The sequence below is a fragment of the Bombus vancouverensis genome, unplaced genomic scaffold (genome assembly GCF_051014615.1).
Source record: "Bombus vancouverensis nearcticus unplaced genomic scaffold, iyBomVanc1_principal scaffold0022, whole genome shotgun sequence".
In the NCBI taxonomy this organism is placed as follows: domain Eukaryota; kingdom Metazoa; phylum Arthropoda; class Insecta; order Hymenoptera; family Apidae; genus Bombus; species Bombus vancouverensis.
This window is the reverse complement of record NW_027468913.1, coordinates 1712373-1733371: the sequence shown is the minus strand read 5'-3', so window position 1 is coordinate 1733371 and position 20999 is coordinate 1712373. Positions and strand designations below refer to the sequence as shown.

Genomic DNA, 20999 nt, shown 5'->3' with positions numbered 1-20999 from the left:
ATGGAAGTCATGAAGCCAATATTACAAAGTTTAGTAGCTTGCAAGGGAAACGAATATATAAACCCAAACGATTCCCCAAATACTCCAACTGCACGAATAGTCTCCCCAGATTTAAAAACTAAAACATATTTACTTTTAGACTCCGGATCAGAAATCAATATCATCAAGAAACCTGCCTTACCCGATTCAGCAACCATCAACGAGCAAGAATCAATTGAATTTCGAGGAATTTCGGCAAAGAATCTGGTCACCCTAGGGCAGACAATAATACAGGTTGCGGGCCATTCAGTTACTTTTCATGTAGTTGATGAATCATTGCTGATCGATCAAAACGGAATCTTAGGATCCGAATTTTTGCAGGATGCAAAGCTCGTCTGCATTACGAGCAAAAACATATTAAATGGGGAAGTATTTACATCCCGTTCGATACAATAATTGTGCTGAAACGAAGTTCGGTACCACGTACAATAAATATTGCAAATCCGGAGGCAAACGAGGGATTTATTCCCAAAATTGAACAGATTAAGGGAGTCTATTTCGGAAACGCGGTTGTGAGAAACCATAAGAAACGGGGTTATCTAAAAGTAATTAATATCACATTGAGGGATTACGAATTTACCATACCTACAATGGTAATTAAAGAATTTATAATTCCCACTTCGCTCTCTCATATTACGTGCAACAATATTTCAGTATCTAAAGAAACAAGGTTCGACAAAATAATGGAATTTTTGCGACTGGAACATTTAAACATAGAAGAAAGAAGAAACGTTGAAGCACTAATACAGAAAAATCAAGACAGATTTCATCTTCCAGGCGAGACGCTGGAGGGAACAGATATATTGAAAAACGCACCAACACGTTCCAACGATTGATGAATTCGATATTATCAGGATTACAAGGAATATCAATCACACCGACCATTATAGTAAAGCAACTACCAACACTCACTACATCCGCTCCGAACGAGCTCAGGGATGCGATCAGTCAAATTTCCTTCGGAAATTTGAACCCCGAGAGGGGGGGGGGGGTGTCACGTCCCGCGCTACGCACGTGCCGTACCGAAAAACGGAAAAACGCAATATATAAATAACGCGAGCGACAATTCGAATATCCAAAACGAACACACGATACAACGAAAATGGAAATTGTTTAAATAAAAGTTTAATTAAATGTAGTCATATATAGAGAATTAGTATATGAGGGCAAATAAGAGATAATAAAGTTAAAATAGGTACTCTAACGAAATGGTAAATATAAAGAGTACAACATAACCTATAATTTCATAATTCGACTAAGGATAAACTATGAAGAACCAATTAACCAAAAGTGACTCGCAAATTAATTAATAAATCACGACATAATACTATATTCAATCAGGATAACCTACAATTCGACAATTTAATCAAATCTCGTAATAACTTTATGAATAATTCAAAGGAAAGGAAAAAGGAATGGAACGATAGGAATACATACCTTTATAACAAACAGGAAATATCAAGCAATTTAATATACAGCAAATATGGACATACAAAACCACAATAAACAAAATATATCTTATATACAGCTAGATATAAAATATATAAAACACCTAGGCATATTAACACACTTCAATAAACCAGGCACTATTGTCAGAATCCACACACGAAACGTCAAGATTAAAGTAAAAGGGATTCCACGAACAATACACTCGAACAAGTTAAAACTAACACAATCGAAACAGACCACAAGAACGATTTCAAGAGACAACGGAGTGCGGTAGTATATGGAACAACACTGCTTGTCGAATACTGCAGATAGTGGTAACCTAAAGGGAAAAAGGAAAATTACTATGCGTGCTCTAACTATTACTTAAATATAAAATGTGTAATTCAATAAAATAATTACAAAACAGTGGAAGTGGAAAATACCTCGTGAACAATTACTCATCGTAGAAGGAAGTGTATGTGCGAAGACAGGTTATGTGTCCATATCCGTAGAACATAATCTACGACAGCCAGCTGAAACAAATGTAGGAATTAACTTTAATTGTTCCGATACAAAACATAATACTACTAAATGTTTATAACAATATTGTGCCTGAACCAAAGGAAGTGTGACACTGCTTATCGAATCATGCAGATAGTACAAACCTAAAAGGAAAAAGAAAATTATTATGTGCGTTCTAACCATTAATTATAAAATGTGTCATTCAATAAAATAATTACGAAACAGTGGAAGTGGAAAGTACCTCGTGAACAATTACTCATCGTAGAAGGAAGTGTATATGCGAAGTCAGGTTATGTGTCCATATCCATAGAACACAAGGTATGACAGCCAACTGAAACAAATGGAAGAATTAACTTCAATTGTTTCAATACAAAACATAATATTACCAAATGTTTATAACAATATTGTGCCTAACTCAAAGGAAGTGTGACAGTGCTTATCGAATCATGCAGATAGTAGAAACGTAAAAGAAAAAGGAATATTATTATGTTCTAACCATCATTTAAATACACAATATGTTAATTCAATAAAATAATTAAAAGCAGTGAAAGTTAAAAGTACCTAGTGCACAATTAATCATAATAGAAGAAAACGTACATGCAGGAATTTCGCAGAAACAAACTGTTGACCCACTCCGTAGAACATAGTATACGACTGTCAGCAGAAACGAATAAATAAACTAACTTCAATTGCCTTAATATATATGGAAGAAAATAATACTATTAAAAATTTACAATTATATTTCAATTAAACTAAACGAAGCACAACAATCAATAATTGATGCTCGACAACAAACTTACAGTTCGCTAATGGAAAATAAAACCGAAAAAATCAAGAAAGTTAATGACATTATAACGAAATAACTCAGCGTTGACACAGCGGTCTTTAATAAGAAGAAATAAAATCAGTTAATAAGTGCAGGAAGAGTTAAGAAATAACTAAGATAGGTTAAGTGAGTGACAACGATAATTTACTACTCACATCGAAGAAGTTTATACAAGGGTCAACGCAGTGATGAGAAACCAACTACCAAATTGGAGTAAATGTGTACGAAGAATCGCAGTCGATACTACTGGAATGACCAAGAAGATGTGAGAAAATTGGAAAGTTAAAAATTAGTGACATTATAACAAACGATTCAACACCGACGGAATGGTCTTAGCAAACAAGAAAAGGTATCTTACAAGTTAACGAGGTTTGTATGCAACCAATCATCCTTAAAGGAAATGTGCATGCAGGAACTCCACGAGAATTGGCTACGGATCCAACTTTGCAAAACATAATATACGACGGTATGAAGATATCGAAGGTAATAAATACCGAGGTAACCAATCATAACCTAAAAAGGGGAAAAATGTTGTAAACCATCTTGGAATAGAAATTGATAATAATAAGAAGCTCGTTACTCACATCGGAAGATATACATTAAAGCCAACGCAGTTACAAGAAGCCTACTACCAATCTTAAGTGAATACTTATGGAATACTGAACCAGATACTACCGAAACAGTCAAGGCAGCAACAAGAAACTGGAAAACCAAGGAAATATTCCGACATTATAACAAAACAATTCGATGTTAGCGAAGCGGTCTTAGCGACCAAGATAGTGGACGGACTATTTTACTATATAGATATTTACAAAATATAGTGTTTTATATATATGTCGGAGATAAGAGGACACCGGTGCCTTCCCTCTGAAACCTCGGGAAAATCCATAAAAACATTGTAATTAAAATCTACAGTTGTAATTAAACGATTTGCCGTCATTCTAACCAATTGTATTTGTTTGAGACTTGTGACAATGAGCTTGGGCTCAAGGCGACAATTAGTCGCCGAACGTAGCCGCGGTCAACGGGACGAACTCTCCATCTAACAAAGGCATTGAGTAACCCTATAGCTCTCCTTAAAAGAAAGATTTGTAGCGACACGTGACAGTAAACATTGCAACGGTTTCTGTCCCGTAGCTCGCCACACGCAGATCCTATTCTCCGGGCAGGATGTTTACCAGATGCCGACGCGTCTCCGCAGTACGTGATCGGCTAGCCCGAGGACCGTTATAAACACTAATATCTAGTTACCTAAAATCCTTCAACAGATACACAGTCTTTGTCCCAGTTACAAGAAGACAGGAGAGACCTATTTTTCCACGAACGACGTCTCCCACTAGCAACCTTCCCGCAAGGGCGGCTAGCATCCTTTTCTAACTACCGATATGGAGATTGGCCAATTAGCAGCAACGTCAATTTCCCTTACTTTCCGAACGTAGGATATCCCCGACGAATCCGATGACCTCGTGTCCTTAGACACACCCCGTCATGGTTTTCCTCTGAGGTATCACCGGGACGGAAAGTCATTCTCTCTTGCGGTCTCATCGACAAAAAGATTAACGCCTTACGGTCAGCGAATATTAACACAGAATCCGACTTAGATTTTTGCGAGTGCGTACGACTACCGTCCCGTTGTCCGCGGATTCGTTATTGAACCTAGGATCATTGTCACTAGTTTCTCGAGTATCTAATTACCACGGTTACTTGTCCGGTTCTATGGTAATCGTACTTGCACTAGCCAATGCTCTATTGCATAACGACGACGTGTAATCCAAACGAAGATTCGCTTCACGCCCCTAACCCTAATTCTAATGTAAACCCGACATATATATATATATATATATGTCGGAGAAGCAGTGGGGATAGGGTTGTCGGTGTTTGAGGAGTCTTCATTGAAGGTAGCCATCGTTGCGGTGTAGCGAAGATACGATTTATTGACACAGGTATGAATAACGCAGGTTTGACAATCTATCACGGCGGTGAGACGTCCGCGACACTAGTGACAGTGATCTCAGGTTCAATAACGAATCCGCGGTCAACGGGATGACAGATAGGCGTTCTCGCTGAATCTAAGTCTGACTCGTAAACGATAATTGCTGAGCGTAAAGACGTTACTCTTTAGTCGACGGGAGCGCGTCAAAGAATGCGCGTCCCGTCCCGATGATTCCACAGAGGAAAACTATACTGGGGTGTGTCTAAGGACACGAGATCATCGGATTCGTCGAGGAAAGCCTTCGTTTAGGAAGTAAGGGAAATTGACGTTGCTGCTAATTGGTCAATCTCCATATCGGTGGTTAGAAAAAGATGCTAGCCGCCCTCGAGGGAAAGTTGCTAGTGGGAGACGCCGTTCGTTGAAAAATATGTCTCCCCTATCTTCCCGTAGTTGGGACAAAGACTGTTTGTCTGTTTGAAGGACTTTAGTTAACTAAACCTTAAGATTTATTACGGGCCCTCGGGCTAGCCGAACATGTACTGCGGAGACGCATCGACATCTGGCAATCATCTTACTCGAAGAATAGGGTCTGCGTGTGGCGAGCCACGGGACAGAAACCGTTGGAATGTTTACTGTCGCGTGTCGCCACGAATATTTCTTTTAAGGAGAGCTATAGAATTATTCCATATGTTTGTTGGGCAAAGCGTTCATCCCTTGACCGCGGCTACGTTGGGCGACAGACTGTCGCCTCGAGCCAAAGCTCACCGTCACTAATCTCGAACAATTACAATCGGATTGAATGACTACAATAGTTTAGTTACAGTTATAGTAGACTTTAGATTGCAATGTTGCAGGGCTATCCGAAGGTTCCGGTGTCCTTTCATCTCCGACACGGCCATCCTGACTATCACACGTCCTCGTGTGTGGCTAAAATATCGTGTTTTCTTACATTAGCTTCGATGCAACTGACATTATTTACTATTTAACTAAGTGTCCAAGAAAGTCAAGGGTCCATTTCAACAACGAGGTTTTGTTCGGCGGTTTGACATGCAAGGAAATGAAAGAGGGCTCGAATTAGTAGCGCTATAATTTGTGTTTAAAGAGCTAGTTGCGTTCTGTGAGTTACCAGTCAGACCGTAATGACACGGCAGATCATTTCGATTTCGTACACCGAAGAGTCTCAGTTTGTTGGATCATGTTACTGCGTTGGGTGTATCACTGTGGGTATGTTACAGATGTATGAGGCATCACAGTGGATATATTACGTATGTGCAAAACGTCACTGTGGATATATTACAGATGTATGAGACATCACAGTGGATATATTGCGTATGTGCAAAACGTCACTGTGGATATATTACAGATATATGAGACATCACAGTGGATATATTGCGTATGTGCAAAACGTCACTGTGGATATATTACAGATATGTGAGACATCACAGTGGATATATTGCGTATATGCAAAACGTCACTGTGGATATATACTACAACTACAACGCAGTGTTAGTGATCCTCTGAGGTCGGTGTACTTGCATCGATATTATCACCGTCGTCGTCATCACCGCAGACGTCCAACTCAGCAGGGACGCAGCCTTCCGGCATCTTTCTCAGTCTGTCATGTCTGTCCTTATATGATCGTTTTCCGTCTAGAGTTTTTAAGGTATACCTATCTCCTTCCAAAATCTCTGCTATCTCGAACGGACCCCTGAATTTCGGATCTAACTTCGTCTGGTTCCTTTCCTCGTTTTTGCGTAACACGAAATCGCCAAGGTTGAACCTAGTTATTTTAGCTTTGTTTTCATCGAACTTATCTTTATCGTATTTGGCGCTTGCTTCTATATTCTTTATCGCCTGCTGTCTTACATGGGAGATATTTACTTCTCTTTCTAAGATATTGTCGGGTAGGGATAAGCCGTAGGGTCTCGCTGTTCTACCGATTAGTAGTTCCAACGGGCTTGACTTAGTCACGCGGTTGGTGGTACAATTTAAGGCCAGTTGTATTTCCCCGATCGCGTCTTGCCAGGACCGCCCAGTGGTTTCTATTGTTGTGAACATGTTTTTTAGCGTACTCATAACACGCTCTACCTGTCCGTTGGCCCTACTAGCTCCGGTCGCAATTAAATGGAGTTTAATGTATTTATCTTGACAAAAGTCTCGAAATTCTTTGCCCGTAAAACATCTTCCCTGATCCGCTATTACCCGGCAGGGACTGCCGAACAAAAATATAGCGCACTTAAGCGCTTTAATGGTGTTAATGGAGTCTATCTTACGGGTATGATGCAAGTATACGAACTTGGTGAAGGCGTCGACCAACACAATGACGTATTCCTTCGAATCGTTCTTACCGCTTAGTTTGCCCGTTATGTCCATATGAACCGTGTGCCAAGGTATGCTGGTCTTAGGTATGGGGTGTAATTCGGCTTGTACTCGACCCGAACTTGCCTTTGAAACTCGACAAGCATGACAGTTCTCTACGAATTTGCGAACATACTTCGCCATTCCTTCGAACCAATAATACTCGTACAGTTTCTCAAGCGTTTTATCCCAACCTAAGTGCATAATGGACTGGTGCACATGGTTAATAATAGACCACCTAAACCCTCTCGGCACGATGGGCAGGCAGAGAGTTCTACCTTTTCTCTGTATTTTACGATGAAGAGTGCCGGACCGTAACTCATACGTATTCGCGACGTCTTCCGCGAGCTCTTCGTTCTGTAATTTATTGACGATCTCAGAAATTTGTGGGTCGCGACGTTGTTCCGCTAGTAGCCAATCGTCGGAGATTTCGGTTAGGTTAATTTCTTTCTCTGCAATTTTGCTGAACGTACCGCGATCTAAGTCTACGGGATTTCGCGAAAAGAAATCTACGTGGGTCATTCGTTTACCCTCCCGGTACATAATGTCAAAGGTAAAAGTTTGCAGGTAAGCCCACCATCTGTAAACCCTGTCGTTCAAGTGTACCTTACTACTGGATGCTTTCAGGGAGTTGCAATCGGTGACGACGAGAAATTCTCGTCCGTGTAAGTAATGACGGAAGTGCTTGACGGCGTTTACAACTGCTAGCGTTTCCAATTCGTAGGAATGATACCTAGATTCTGCAGGGCTAGTTCTTTTGCTGTAATATTCCACTACTCGATTTTTATCTTCAACCCTGTGCATTAAAATGGCCCCATATCCTTCCGAGCTAGCATCCGTATGTAGTTCTATTGGGTAATTGGGGTCAAATATCATTAGCACCGGCGCGTCAGTCAGGACGGAAATTACCTTTTGTCTTATCTGTTCGTGCCGGTCCGTCCAAGGTATATTCTTGTTACTCGAGGTGAGTGCGTACAGGGGTTTCATTACTTGTGAGAATTTGGGAATGAAGTTTCGGAAGTAAGAGGCCAAACCTATGAATTGTCTGAGTTGTGTGACGGTCGACGGTGCAGGTAAAGAACTCAAGGCTTGTATTTTACCCGGGTTTGGACGGACTTCTCCGTTACGAATTACATATCCCAAATAGAGTACCGATGTCTTTAAAAAGCAACATTTTGCAAAGTTAAAGGAGAATCCGGCTTTCACGAGGGTATCTAATACGGTATTCAACCTTTCTAGGGCTTGATCTACTGAGTCGGCGATAATTAGGACGTCGTCCAAGTAAACAACAACGAACGAATACGCGAGGTCGCCTAAGGCGTTGAGAATGGCCCTCTGAAAAACGGATGGTGCATTTTTCAATCCGAAAGGCATAGTTACGTACTCGTATTGCCCGTCGGGTGTAACGAACGCCGTATATTCCGTCGAATTGGGATGAATGGGGATTTGGTGGAACCCGCTGGCCATGTCTAGGCTAATGAAGTATCTCGCCTTCTGCAATCTCGCTATTTGATCCGCGATAAGGGGTAGGGGATACCGGTCCGCGACCGTATTTTTATTCAATGCTCGAAAGTCTACACACAGTCTATCCGAACCGTCCTTTTTCTTCACGAGTAGTATAGGGCTCGCGAACGGTGGGTTACTAGGCCTTACAATCTTCGCTTTGATTAACTCGTCTATTCTCTCACGCACTATCCTCCGCTCTTCTTCGCTAAGTCTGTAAGGACTTCTTTGCACGGTGACATTAGGATCGATTAACCGTATTTCTAACTGCCCCGTGCTTACGCGGGCACGTGGGAAGCCCGTAATGAATGAATCTTTGAATTTCTCGAGAACAGAAATTAACCGACTTTTATCGTTACCGATCACGTCAGTATCGGCCGCGTTAATATCGATCTCGTCTTCGGGGGTTTTACTACAGGTGTTGACCACCTTTGTTCTACAAATATCGACGCTATTTCGTGTAATGTATACGTCGAAACCCTGGCTTAAAATCTCGCGACCAACCATGATATCGTAATTCAGATAAGTATCGGCAAGAACATGGAAGGTTATCTCCAATGTAAGACCGTTTATGCATACCGTGGACAAGATCTGGGACGTACTCTTAACACGGGTGTTTCCTATTCCTCGCATTACTACTAGCTCAGTCGTCCTCTTACCGGAGAATTTCGAGGCAGCCGACTCTCTAATTAATGAGCACTCGGCTCCGGAATCGAAGTAAAATGGGAACGACTCACCCAGATGACTTAGGGTACCAGCTGGGGACTCCACCGCGCAGCAGTTGACTACACGTTCATTCTTGGTACTGGCCTTTTTGTCCCGTCGTAGCGGGCAGTCAGGTGCGATATGGCCCTCCGCCTGACACTTAAAGCAAACCACCTGAGGCGATGCGTCCGGTCGCCTTCCTCCCTGGCGTTGTGAACTCCTCTGCTGTTGCTCACGCTTCCTCGTCCTACAATCCGCGAGTTTATGTCCTGGTTTGCCACAGTGAAGGCATCTCGGGAGGCGGGCCGACGAGTGGCGTCGTTTTGCTTCAGGTTCCGCCGATGGATTATTTGGCGAAGGTACTGGCCTCTTCTTCGCGTGAGAGAAGATTTTCATTTCCCTCTGGAATTGCTCTAGGGTCCGAATATCGTCCCCGAATGCTATTCTTTCGAAACGCTGGTCATACCAGATCAGTCGCAGAAGGATAACGGCGTTGATCAGCTCGACATTGGATAGATTTCCCCATTTCGCCGACAGAAGGGAGTGGAGGCGATTTCCGAAAGTCCCAGCGGTTTCGTCCTCCAGAGGTGATTCGTCGAGCACCCTGATTAGCACCGAGGTTGCCGTCTCCGTGCCTCCGTAGCGAGCAAGAAAAAGTTCCCTAAACTTTGTCCAAGTAAGACCGTTGACCGGGACATGCGTAAGCCACTCTGCCGCGGTACCCTCTAAAGCACGACTTATAGCAATATATAACTCGTAGTCTCGTCTAGGGACACTTTGTCCATAACCGCACTAACAGCCGCGCACCACGAAGCTGGGCTGGTGCCCGCGTTCCCGGGGTTGAAACGGGGTAGCGCTACACTCATCGTCTCCGTACTCGGCCTTTGCGTCAGTGTCCGAATTAGCTCTTCCATGGCGTTGATCCGCCCTTGCATCTCTTGAATCCGTGCGGATCCCACTTCTGATGTCGGAGAAGCAGTGGGGATAGGGTTGTCGGTGTTTGAGGAGTCTTCATTGAAGGTAGCCATCGTTGCGGTGTAGCGAAGATACGATTTATTGACACAGGTATGAATAACGCAGGTTTGACAATCTATCACGGCGGTGAGACGTCCGCGACACTAGTGACAGTGATCTCAGGTTCAATAACGAATCCGCGGTCAACGGGATGACAGATAGGCGTTCTCGCTGAATCTAAGTCTGACTCGTAAACGATAATTGCTGAGCGTAAAGACGTTACTCTTTAGTCGACGGGAGCGCGTCAAAGAATGCGCGTCCCGTCCCGATGATTCCACAGAGGAAAACTATACTGGGGTGTGTCTAAGGACACGAGATCATCGGATTCGTCACTAATCTCGAACAATTACAATCGGATTGAATAACTACAATAGTTTAGTTACAGTTATAGTAGACTTTAGATTGCAATGTTGCAGGGCTATCCGAAGGTTCCGGTGTCCTTTCATCTCCGACATATATATATATATACTTACAATTCTAGGATAAATAAAAGTAGTCTTGATAAGTGTTAGACATGTAACGAAGAACCAGAAGATACCAAACGCGCACCATGTAACCGTTCCAAGTAAAGGACTCGGCGATGAAGGATTAGAATTGTAGAACCTATAAACAATAAAGATTTAGCTAGCAATGTATAAGATTAGCTCCTCTATTCTATGTAAAGGCTGCAAATTACACGCACAAGGTAACGACAACCGCATAACAAAGAAACAGAAAATAGCCAATAATATAGGAATAGGTTATGAATTAATCAAAACTGATTAACTGAGTATCAACGACAACCGCGATTAAGATAAAAAATTATTATATTGTACTTAGTTAATATAGCATAATTATATTAATTCTGGCGTGGAGAAATAAGGTTATGTTACGTAATAGAACTGGTAATAACAAACTATGCACATATTACTATCAAATTAATTAAGCGAACACTTTATAAAAATAAACCACTCGTAACACAACAATAAAACAGTGCTATTGATAAATTATAAAATTTAACAATAACACAATCCACATGTTATTATATTAAAATAACACATAGTATATATACACATTATAATGATTACACAAACAATACTATTGTCATTTAAAAATTCTAACTGCGCTAAAATAGAAGAAAATAAGCGACGGACGAATAATTGTTTCAATATTAAACAAATTAAGGACGCGTCACTACACTTTTACTAGAGACATTCACTAGCGGCCATCTTGGATTGTTACGATAGCTCTTACACGTGCGCATCGGAATACATGTAATAATTACACACATTAAATAAATGCAAAATAATATTATTCCCACTGCAATTGTACGTCAACTATTAAAATAAAGTCACAAATAATTAACGGACAAATAATAGATTTCACATTAATAAAATGTTACTATATACTAGGAACATTCACAGGCGGCCATTTTGGATAATCAACACGTTCATATAGTAATCTTTATGCGTTACAAAATAAATCATATTTTCAGCGAAGGAATAAATATTTAATAAATGATTATAAAATGAAAGATCGTAGCGAAGAAAGAATAAATAATGATCAATACAACGTCACGCAAGAATACTGGAAATTGATAGAAACCAGCCGTAAGAAACAAACCATGAAAAAATATATTAAGCTTACTATTATAAAAAAAAATGATATTTTAAAGCATAAGAAGACTCGGCAAATACTAAGTAGCCACGCGCCTTGAACGATTCACTGGCATCAGCAAGGAAGTTACCAGATACATCGCAGATGTAACTTCAGCAAGGACAAGTTGGCACGCGCCTGCCACGTTCCACTGGCATCAGTAAGGAAGTTCTGGGAAACATCGCAGACGCAACATTAGCAAAATACGAGCTACTACGATACCTACATTTTATCACGCACCTTGCATGTCCCTAATACCCAACGAAATACGAGAAATTAAGAAGACGAAACTTCAGTAGCATCTACGTGTCTCAAGAATATGAGAAATTAGGAATAGCGTAAATAAGATAATCAAGAAGACGAAACTTCAGCACAATCCGCGAAAGTAGACAGTTAGAAAATTCCTAATTTGTTACGTAGCAATGCTGTGATTCCCATAGAGATGATCCATCGCGTGACAATTAGGATATTATAAATAAGCGGGAATAACATAGAGTAGAAGAGTCCTTATTTAAAATTCAGACCATTCACATCGTCACTCTGTCCGTCGAAATCGAATATTAAAAAGGGTTTCAAAAAATCTTCATTCGAATTAAGCATTCGTATTGTCACTTCATCTGCGGAATCAAAGTTAATTGTCAAAATTCGACACATCACCAAGCCATACATACCGCCGATCGACTTTACATCTAATCAAGGTAGGAAATTTGAAATTGTATATCCTCTTCTCTTTTAACTTGCAGTCGAACAAAGCTGTCTCTGAACAAAGGCACCCGTCGGCAGCTATAGTTGACAGATAAAACTATCAAGCACACAATTTGCGTAGATTTCATCCGAACGTCTTGAATTCACGATATAAAATTGAAATAAACGTTCTTGGCCAAGATTTAATAAATTGTCTGTAATAAAACAACTTTATAAAATTTCGATCTATTTCGTTTACAATTGTTCGCTGTATCAACCAGTGATTACGGTGTTTTCAACGCAGTGAACATCTATGGTTTTTCGTTTTCCTCTTCCCATCGTTAGCAGATTGCTCATCCTTGGGCGAGGCCTACGAAGCCACACTGATTGTCCACAGTGAACCTAGTTGCCAATTAAAATAATCATTTCTCGCTTACGACTGCACTAGTTGCCAAGAATGACATATATTTTCTAAATTGTTAAATCTAACTGATTATTCGCTGTGTTAAACCTGTGTTACGGTGTTCTCAATTATCGAAAACACTTATCGACTTTCGCATTCCTCCTCCCATCGTTGGCAAATATTGCCCGTCTTTGGGAAAGGCTTGCGAAATCGCACAAGTCGCTCACAGAGAGTGATATTCATTTCACCTTGATCATATCAGATGACAAAAACAAGAAAGAATCGAGAAGATAAAAGTCACCTGAGCAAGAAGCGAGCCGAACGTTGGTACAAACGATTAATTGCTGCAGAAGTTACAAGGGAAGAAAAGAGGCGCAGAGAAGAGTTAGACTTAAATCACGAAGATTCTGTACCGAGTTTTTCGTCCTCGAGTTCACTTATTTCCGAACATTGCGAGACGCATTCCTTCTAATCTCGATCGCCATCGCCTACATCATACGATAGCGTTTGTCATAAACCGTATTATATTAATCCCCCGAACGAGTAAAAATTAGCTTTCGCCATTAATCCTATCGACACAAATAAATCTTACCCTAATAAACATTTGTAAAACTTATCCGATTAGAAGTTCGAGTATTTACTATATCTACATATATATATGTCGGGTTTACATTAGAATTGTAATATCGGAATATATTAAAGGTGTAATTTTGTCCGATTAATTATAATTTATTAATAATGGATTGAAAATACAGATATTAGTTAGACAGAGAAACGATGTTTGATTAACAGGAAAACTAAATGCAACGCTCGTACTTACATCAAATAACTTGACAACTATTTGGTAACTCTCTCTCTCTCTCTCACTAACAACTCTAACACTCGACAAAACTCGCAACTCAATTCTAACGACTCTATGCTTCGACGTCTCGATCAACTCTGACCCTCGTCAATGCATTCCTGCTCGGTCGTGCTCGCTCTTGCTCTCGTCCTCTCTCTCTCTCTCTCACACACACACACACACACACACTTTTCGGCCCACATACTCTGGCCTCTCGATTGCCACTCCTTGAAATATGAAACCGTACTTCTGTTTTGACGCTGCATATCTTTTCTCGCGTCACTGTTACTAGGCGCTCTTGGATGTAAACAAACTACAAAAAGACGACGTACACGGTGTTTTCTAATTTCAGCCGATCTCCAATCAAAGCTATTCTACGATATTACAATCGGCCTTTCCTGACAATCACATCTGCCCTCAGATGTGCTCATCATCGCTGCTCGCACTTACATCACTATCGTTAACATTCCACCACTTCATGTGGTCGGCTGCCGTGATCGTGCTGCTCTCGCTGCACTACGTATCGGTCATTTCACAAGACCTTTACTTTTAGTTAAGGAACTTCGGATGCAGCTTTAGTCGGGGACCGCCCTGCGTCCTCTCGATCGCCACTAGATCTCCCGTCCTGTATGCTGTCGCCTTCTTGCGTCTCTTGTTATACGTCCACTTGTCTCGGGCTTGGATCTCTTCGATCCGTCTCTTTGCATCTGTACGCAACTGATCTCGTTCCTCTTGGAACACCGCGGCCTGTTCGTCCTCGATGCTACTGCTCCTCTTTCGCTCTTCCTCTATCTTCCTCTCCGTTGTTTGTTTACCCATTTCACTCTTGTCAGGGGCTTTGATCGTCGTGGCAGCATCGTGACATTTTCGTAGGCTCGGTTCGTAGATGGAAGACGTTAACAACTTACCATCTACCGAGACTATGATCTCTTCTTTTTCGAAGGTCTTCACGTTCATCGTGTCCTCGACAATCCCATCGTCGTCTTCGTCATCCACATCCTCTGTATATCGAATCTTCGTATCGATATTATTGGAGGGATTCCGCACGTGCGACTTCCCTTGTCTTTTCGTTCGCCTTGCGTTGACTCTCTTCGAGTCTATCCGAAAACTTGAAACAACTCTCACACCCGCAACGCTATCCTTCTCAGTAAATTCGCAAATATCATCAACAACATCCTGTTGCTGTTGTTTAGCCAGATTCTTCCTCCTCGTGATGTTCGCTAAGTCCTCCTGCTGGCCGCAAGAATCTGACGAGGACACCATCTCGTGGTCCACTTTGCCAATCACCACGTGTCTTGCCACTATTCTCCGTTCCTCCGACACTTGCTGCACAGCTGCCCGATACTTCTTCAAAACTTCTGCCAACCTTTCTTTATTTTCTTCCAATTGCGACAGTAGCTCAGTTCGTTCGCGACTAGCTACATTAACACGATCTTCTGCTTCGGAACGTTGCCGCAGTGCTTCCTGCAACGAAGCCTGCGTCTCATTCCGTTCTTGCTCCAGTGCCTGTTTCGCTTTAACTGCAACTGCTCTAGCGCATACTGCATCTTCTAACTGGTTCTTCAGCTGTCGTAAAGCTGCTTTACCCGTCGAGTCACCTTTCGATCTCTCCAGCATCGTTTGAGCGTCTCTTAGCAATGCTTTGGTTCTCTTCAAATCTCTTTTTAGCCTATGTTGCATGTCCTTAACGTGTGACAAATCTATCTCACTCGCCTGTGTCTCTACATCTATCTTGAGGACTTCCGGACACTCATCGGGATTTTCGTCCTTTATTCTACTAATAAAAGATTCTCCCCCTTTTATACTTATTTCAACAGTGTCCAAAAAGCCTGCGCCAATAATAAGCGAATGTTGCATCACAGTGTCTGGAACCAAATTGTCGCATTTTGATGCGATGTGTCCGTACTCCCTACATTTGAAGCATTTAGGTCCTCTCGATTTGTTCGGACACTCCGCACACACGTGCTCCGCATCACCGCAATTGTAGCATCGCGCCTTCCTCGCATCTCCAGATCGACCGGGTTCCTTGTTCCTGCTACTCTTCGGCTCCTCAAATTTCGTCCTCATCTCCATATCTCTTTTTATCGCTTCGTAGCGCCTGAAACGCTCTTTTAATTGCTCGATATTCCTGGCTCCGTATGGCACAGTCTTGTTCGCGACCTCGTCGGGAATGCCTTGAATAATGTAGTCTATCAAGGATTGCGTATCAGCCCTTCCTTGTTTTGCAATCCCGCACATGTGATACATGTAATATCGTGATATAATATATTTACAAGGAATGGATGATACAGATGTTAATCGGACAGAGAAAGACGATTGTTGTTCAACCTGAACTATTCACACCAAACGTACAGAAAACAGCACAACTAAATAATTAGATAACGACTCGACTTTCACAAAATGCAATCAATACTCTCTCGGCAACGCCACACGCAAACTCTGTTTCTCGACTGACTCTCTGGCCGTTGTAGCATTCTATTGTCTTTTGCTAGGCACACGTGTTCTGCAGACGCTCGTAGCCAGGGTCACGTAGGTCTTTTCGGCAAGGCTATTTACTTGAAGGACCCGGTAATGCATTGATGGAGCCGACAGCGCCTCGGCTCTCGCGACATTATAGTTAGCTCGACGTTTCTTAGGCCCTTCTCCCCGATGCTACATACATATATTGTTGCAGACTCTCATCTGCTTTCTTCTTTCTATGGGATAACTCGTGATAACTCGTATCTGTTGGTCGCTTACTACATTTTCAAACTCATTCCTCAACGCCTTTTTTAGCTTTGCCCAGGACTTCGCGCATCGTTCTTGTCGTACGAAGGCCTGAGCGGAGCCTGCGAGTAATTTCTTAGCATAGGCCACCATGTGGGCGTCTGACCAACCCCACACTTCTGCCATTTCCTCGAAGTCTTCCACCCACTGATTTACACTCAGCAGATCATCCCCGCTGAATTTCTCTAATGAGTCTTCTACGTCTTTAAGACTCAACATCGAACCGACGCATACCTTCTGGTGATACTCATCGCGGTCCTGATACACCACTCGCGTGCCTCTCTTGTATTCTCGCGCGCCTTGTTTATCGTCCTCTCCTTCACTTTCGTCGGAGCTCTCTTCTTCCGACGATACATCGTTTCCTTCTAGGGCCGCCTGTAGCCGCGCGCGTAGTTCGGATTTTCTTCCCGTTACCTTCAACCCCAAGCTAACGAGACGCGCTCTCAGCTCTTTCGTCCCCAGCTTCTCGAGGTCTTCCTCTCCCTCTTGACTGCGTTCGGCTCTCTGCTTGCTTCTTAGATCTCGCTGGTTTGTTGGTTCTTCGCCACGCTTCGAATCCTTAGGAGTAGATCGACCAGGTTTGCACGCTCTGTTCAACCTGGCAACCAGCACTGATCTCGCACCGGATATAGGCAGATTCATCTGTGCGAGCTTACTCCTCAGCTCTTCCAGCGTCAAATCCTCTTCACCCGACAATCGTTCGTCTTCAACGTTTGCCATTTTATTCTATTCTTTTCTACTCCCGCACAAATAGCTCCGTTAAATCGTGTCGTTCTCTGTCTTATTCAATCCCGGACGAGCCCCCACTTGTAATATCGGAATATATTAAAGGTGTAATTTTGTCCGATTAATTATAATTTATTAATAATGGATTGAAAATACAGATATTAGTTAGACAGAGAAACGATGTTTGATTAACAGGAAAACTAAATGCAACGCTCGTATTTTTTATATTTTGTAACTCTCTCTCTCTCTCTCTCTCTCTCTCTCACTAGCAACTCTAACACTCGACAATTCTAACGACTCTATGCTTCGACGTCTCGATCAACTCTGACCCTCGCCAATGCATTCCTGCTCGGTCGTGCTCGCTCTTGCTCTCGTCCTCTCTCTCTCTCTCTCTCACACACACACACACACACTTTTCGGCCCACATGCTCTGGCCTCTTGATTGCCACTCCTTGAAATATGAAACCGTACTTCTGTTTTGACGCTGTTTATCTTTTCTCGCGTCACTGTTACTAGGCGCTCTTGGATGTAAACAAACTACAAAAAGACGACGTACACGGTGTTTTCTAATTTCAGCCGATCTTCAATCAAAGCTATTCTACGATATTACAGAATTATATTTCCCCCTTTTTAATTAATTATATATATATATATGTCGGGTTTACATTAGAATTAGGGTTAGGGGCGTGAAACGAATCTTCGTTTGGGTTACACGTTGTCGTTATGCAATAGAGAAGACATTGACAAGTGCAAATACGATTATTATAGAACCGGACAAGTAACCGTGGTAGTTAGGTACTCGAGAAACTAATGACAATGATCCTAGGTTCAATAACGAATCCGCGGTCGACGGGATGATAGATGAACGTGCTCACAAAATCTAAGTCGGACGCGTAATATTCACTGGTCGTAAAGGGTTACTCTTTTCATCGATGAAATCGCGAGCGAGAATGACTTTCCCGTCCTGATGATGCCACAGAGGAAAACTATAATGGGGTGTGTCTAAGGACACGAGATCATCGGATTCGTCGAGAAAAGCCTTCGTTCAGAATGTAAGAGAAATTGGCGTTGCTGCTAATTGGTCAATCTCCATATCGGTGGTTAGAAAAAGATGCTAGCCGCCCTCGAGGGAAAGTTGCTAGTGGGAGACGCCGCTCGTTGAAAAATAGGTCTCCCCTATTTTCCCGTAGGTGGGACAAAGACTGTTTGTCTGTTTGAAGGACTTTAGTTGACTAAATCTTAAGATTTATAACGGGCCTTCAGGCTAGCCGAACATGTACTGCGGAGACGCATCGACATCTGGCAATAATCTTACTCGGAGAATAGGCTCTGCGTGTGATGAGCTACAGGACAGAGACCGTTGGAATGTTTACCGTCGCGTGCCGTCACAAATATTTCTTTTAAGGAGGGCTATAGAATTACTCCATACCTTTGTTAGACAAAGCGTTCATCCCTTGGCCGCGACTACGTTAGGCGACGGACTGTCGCCTCGAGCGAAAGCTTACTATCACTAATCTCGAACAATTACAATCGGATTGAACAACTACAATTGTTTAATTACAGCTATAGTAGACTCTAGGTTACAATGTTGCGGGATTATCCAAAATTCCAAAAGCTCCGGTGTTCTTTCATCTCCGACATATATGATAATAGAGTTTATTATGCAGATCTAACAGAGTAACGGTACAAAATGTTACAGAATGATTCAAAGTATTACAAGAGTCTGCGTCAAAATATTTTAACAGATTGATTCGAGCGCTTATTTTGGGGGGTTTTTATATCGTGCTTTCTGTACTGTGTGACACTATCGTGGGGTTTTAGTCGGTAAGTCCGACACTACCCCGACAGTGTCCATGAGGATCTCCCCACGAAAAAAAAGTTCAAGGCTTGAATATTTTTAGAAAAATAATAATTTCACTGATCTTAGTATTAATTTCAGTGATTTCAGTAAAAATAAATGTAATTTTCAGTATTACTAACAATTTGTTTTATCCTCTTCCTACCACATTTTGAAATACAAATTTTTAAACCTAAAGTTCAATCTAACAATGAAGGTCATCATCGAGGTTGATACATGTTCCAGTTTCGAATATACATCAAAAGAAGTATTTCCTTTCTTAAGTTGAGGTCACAATAAGCATCTTCAATCAGCATTTTATTCTTTTGTCTTAATGGTGAAAACAAGTGGTCGAAGAGATAGTACGCATCAAAATATAATACAATATGCTCAAATATACTACACAACCTGCTACAATATACTGCAAGAGTAATTGAGACCGAACACGGAAGACCAGGAACGATAGCGTCATAAGCAGCTTGTTCCTTTTTGTTCTTTATTTGGAGTTTTAGATTTCTTCCCTTACAATAATTAGCTCTTTGTGATCTATCTGTTTCCTCTCCTTTTTCCATCTACTTAGGGACTCATTTTTTGGAATCCACGGACACAGTACGTAATTGATCTTCATCGAGCAATCTTGTCAATACGCATCGTCATTTGCCACTCCCTCATTTGAAGAGATTTGATGATAGTATTCCTATTACGGCATGTATATATTTCATGATATGGAGCAATATCATATGATGGTAATAAAAAGATACATCGAGTTCAGCAGATGTTCATATAGATCAAATTTTTGATATACAAATTTACTATAGTGTTCCAGTGCGACATATGATCAAGTAATTTCACAAAACGTCCTGAGTTAAAAATTTGGCAGGAGTCCCATTTCAGGAATAGGTTATTCAGAACAATAAACTCCATACATTTTAAGGCAGTTCATATGAGATGGTTGTCCCAATAGATTCAAATGCCAATAAGAACATTTTACAGGACTTTCAAATGCAAGTCGAAAATGCATTCATAAGCGGTTGCAAGTTTCATACAGCGATGATTGATTTTAGTCTCCTGTGCAAGCACTAAATATGTTTTCACTTGAAACATTTTTGACTTCAGGTATTCTCAGGTTTTTCTTTGCATATTATCTATAGACAGTCTTGAGTGCAGTAACGTTGGTTTGAAAATTTTGGGTGGATGAGAAACGTAATCGTTGACAATACATCTGTTCGGTTGGAATGTACTTGTTAAGATATAATAAATTAATTGCTTTATTTGCAGTCAACATCCATACATATATATTATACTCTGAAGACATCGATAACCTTCTAACATGCACGCTTGTTGTCAAACAGACTATTCTAGATGCTTCTAACAGCTACCAATAGTCTTTTGTCTCAACTAAGACCTGGGCGTCCTTTGACGCTTACACACACATTCTCATGTACAGTGTAAATGTATCATCTATCTAACAGTACTACCGCACTGATACATTGTATTAATTGTATTGTCACCTATACCGTGACTATAGCCAGTTTTCAATGGTACGATGAGTATTGTAACTCGTACAAGGATGACTGCAACGACATAAAAGAGGAAATGACGGAGTGCGTTTTCTGCAGTCAAAGCAGTGAAGTTTTGTGCTCCTGTTTAGCAACTGGAGGTCAAGTTACGCAAATTGCATTTTTCTGTACAAGAAAATGCAAATACGTCTGTAGTAAATGCCGCATATTTATCGAAAAGTAGGTTGTTCATAAGATTTTCAATTTTCAAATATTTTTG

General features: G+C 41.4%; 1 long non-coding RNA gene across 9 annotated transcripts; it reads right to left on the bottom strand.

Annotated features, from left to right (window-relative positions):
* Positions 1-1561: 1561 nt before the first annotated feature.
* LOC143304121 (uncharacterized) lies at positions 1562-11538 on the bottom strand. Of its 9 annotated transcripts, XR_013060811.1 has the most exons (5): positions 3174-3301; positions 2971-3061; positions 2231-2320; positions 1911-2132; positions 1562-1807 (listed from the first exon to the last, which is right to left on the bottom strand). It is a non-coding gene; the product is annotated as an uncharacterized LOC143304121 (long non-coding RNA). The 9 variants fall into 9 exon arrangements; XR_013060804.1 differs by having other exon boundaries at positions 1911-2320; positions 3174-3300; XR_013060806.1 differs by having other exon boundaries at positions 1911-2320; positions 2971-3058; positions 3174-3298.
* Between the last annotated feature and the right edge of the window lie 9461 nt (positions 11539-20999).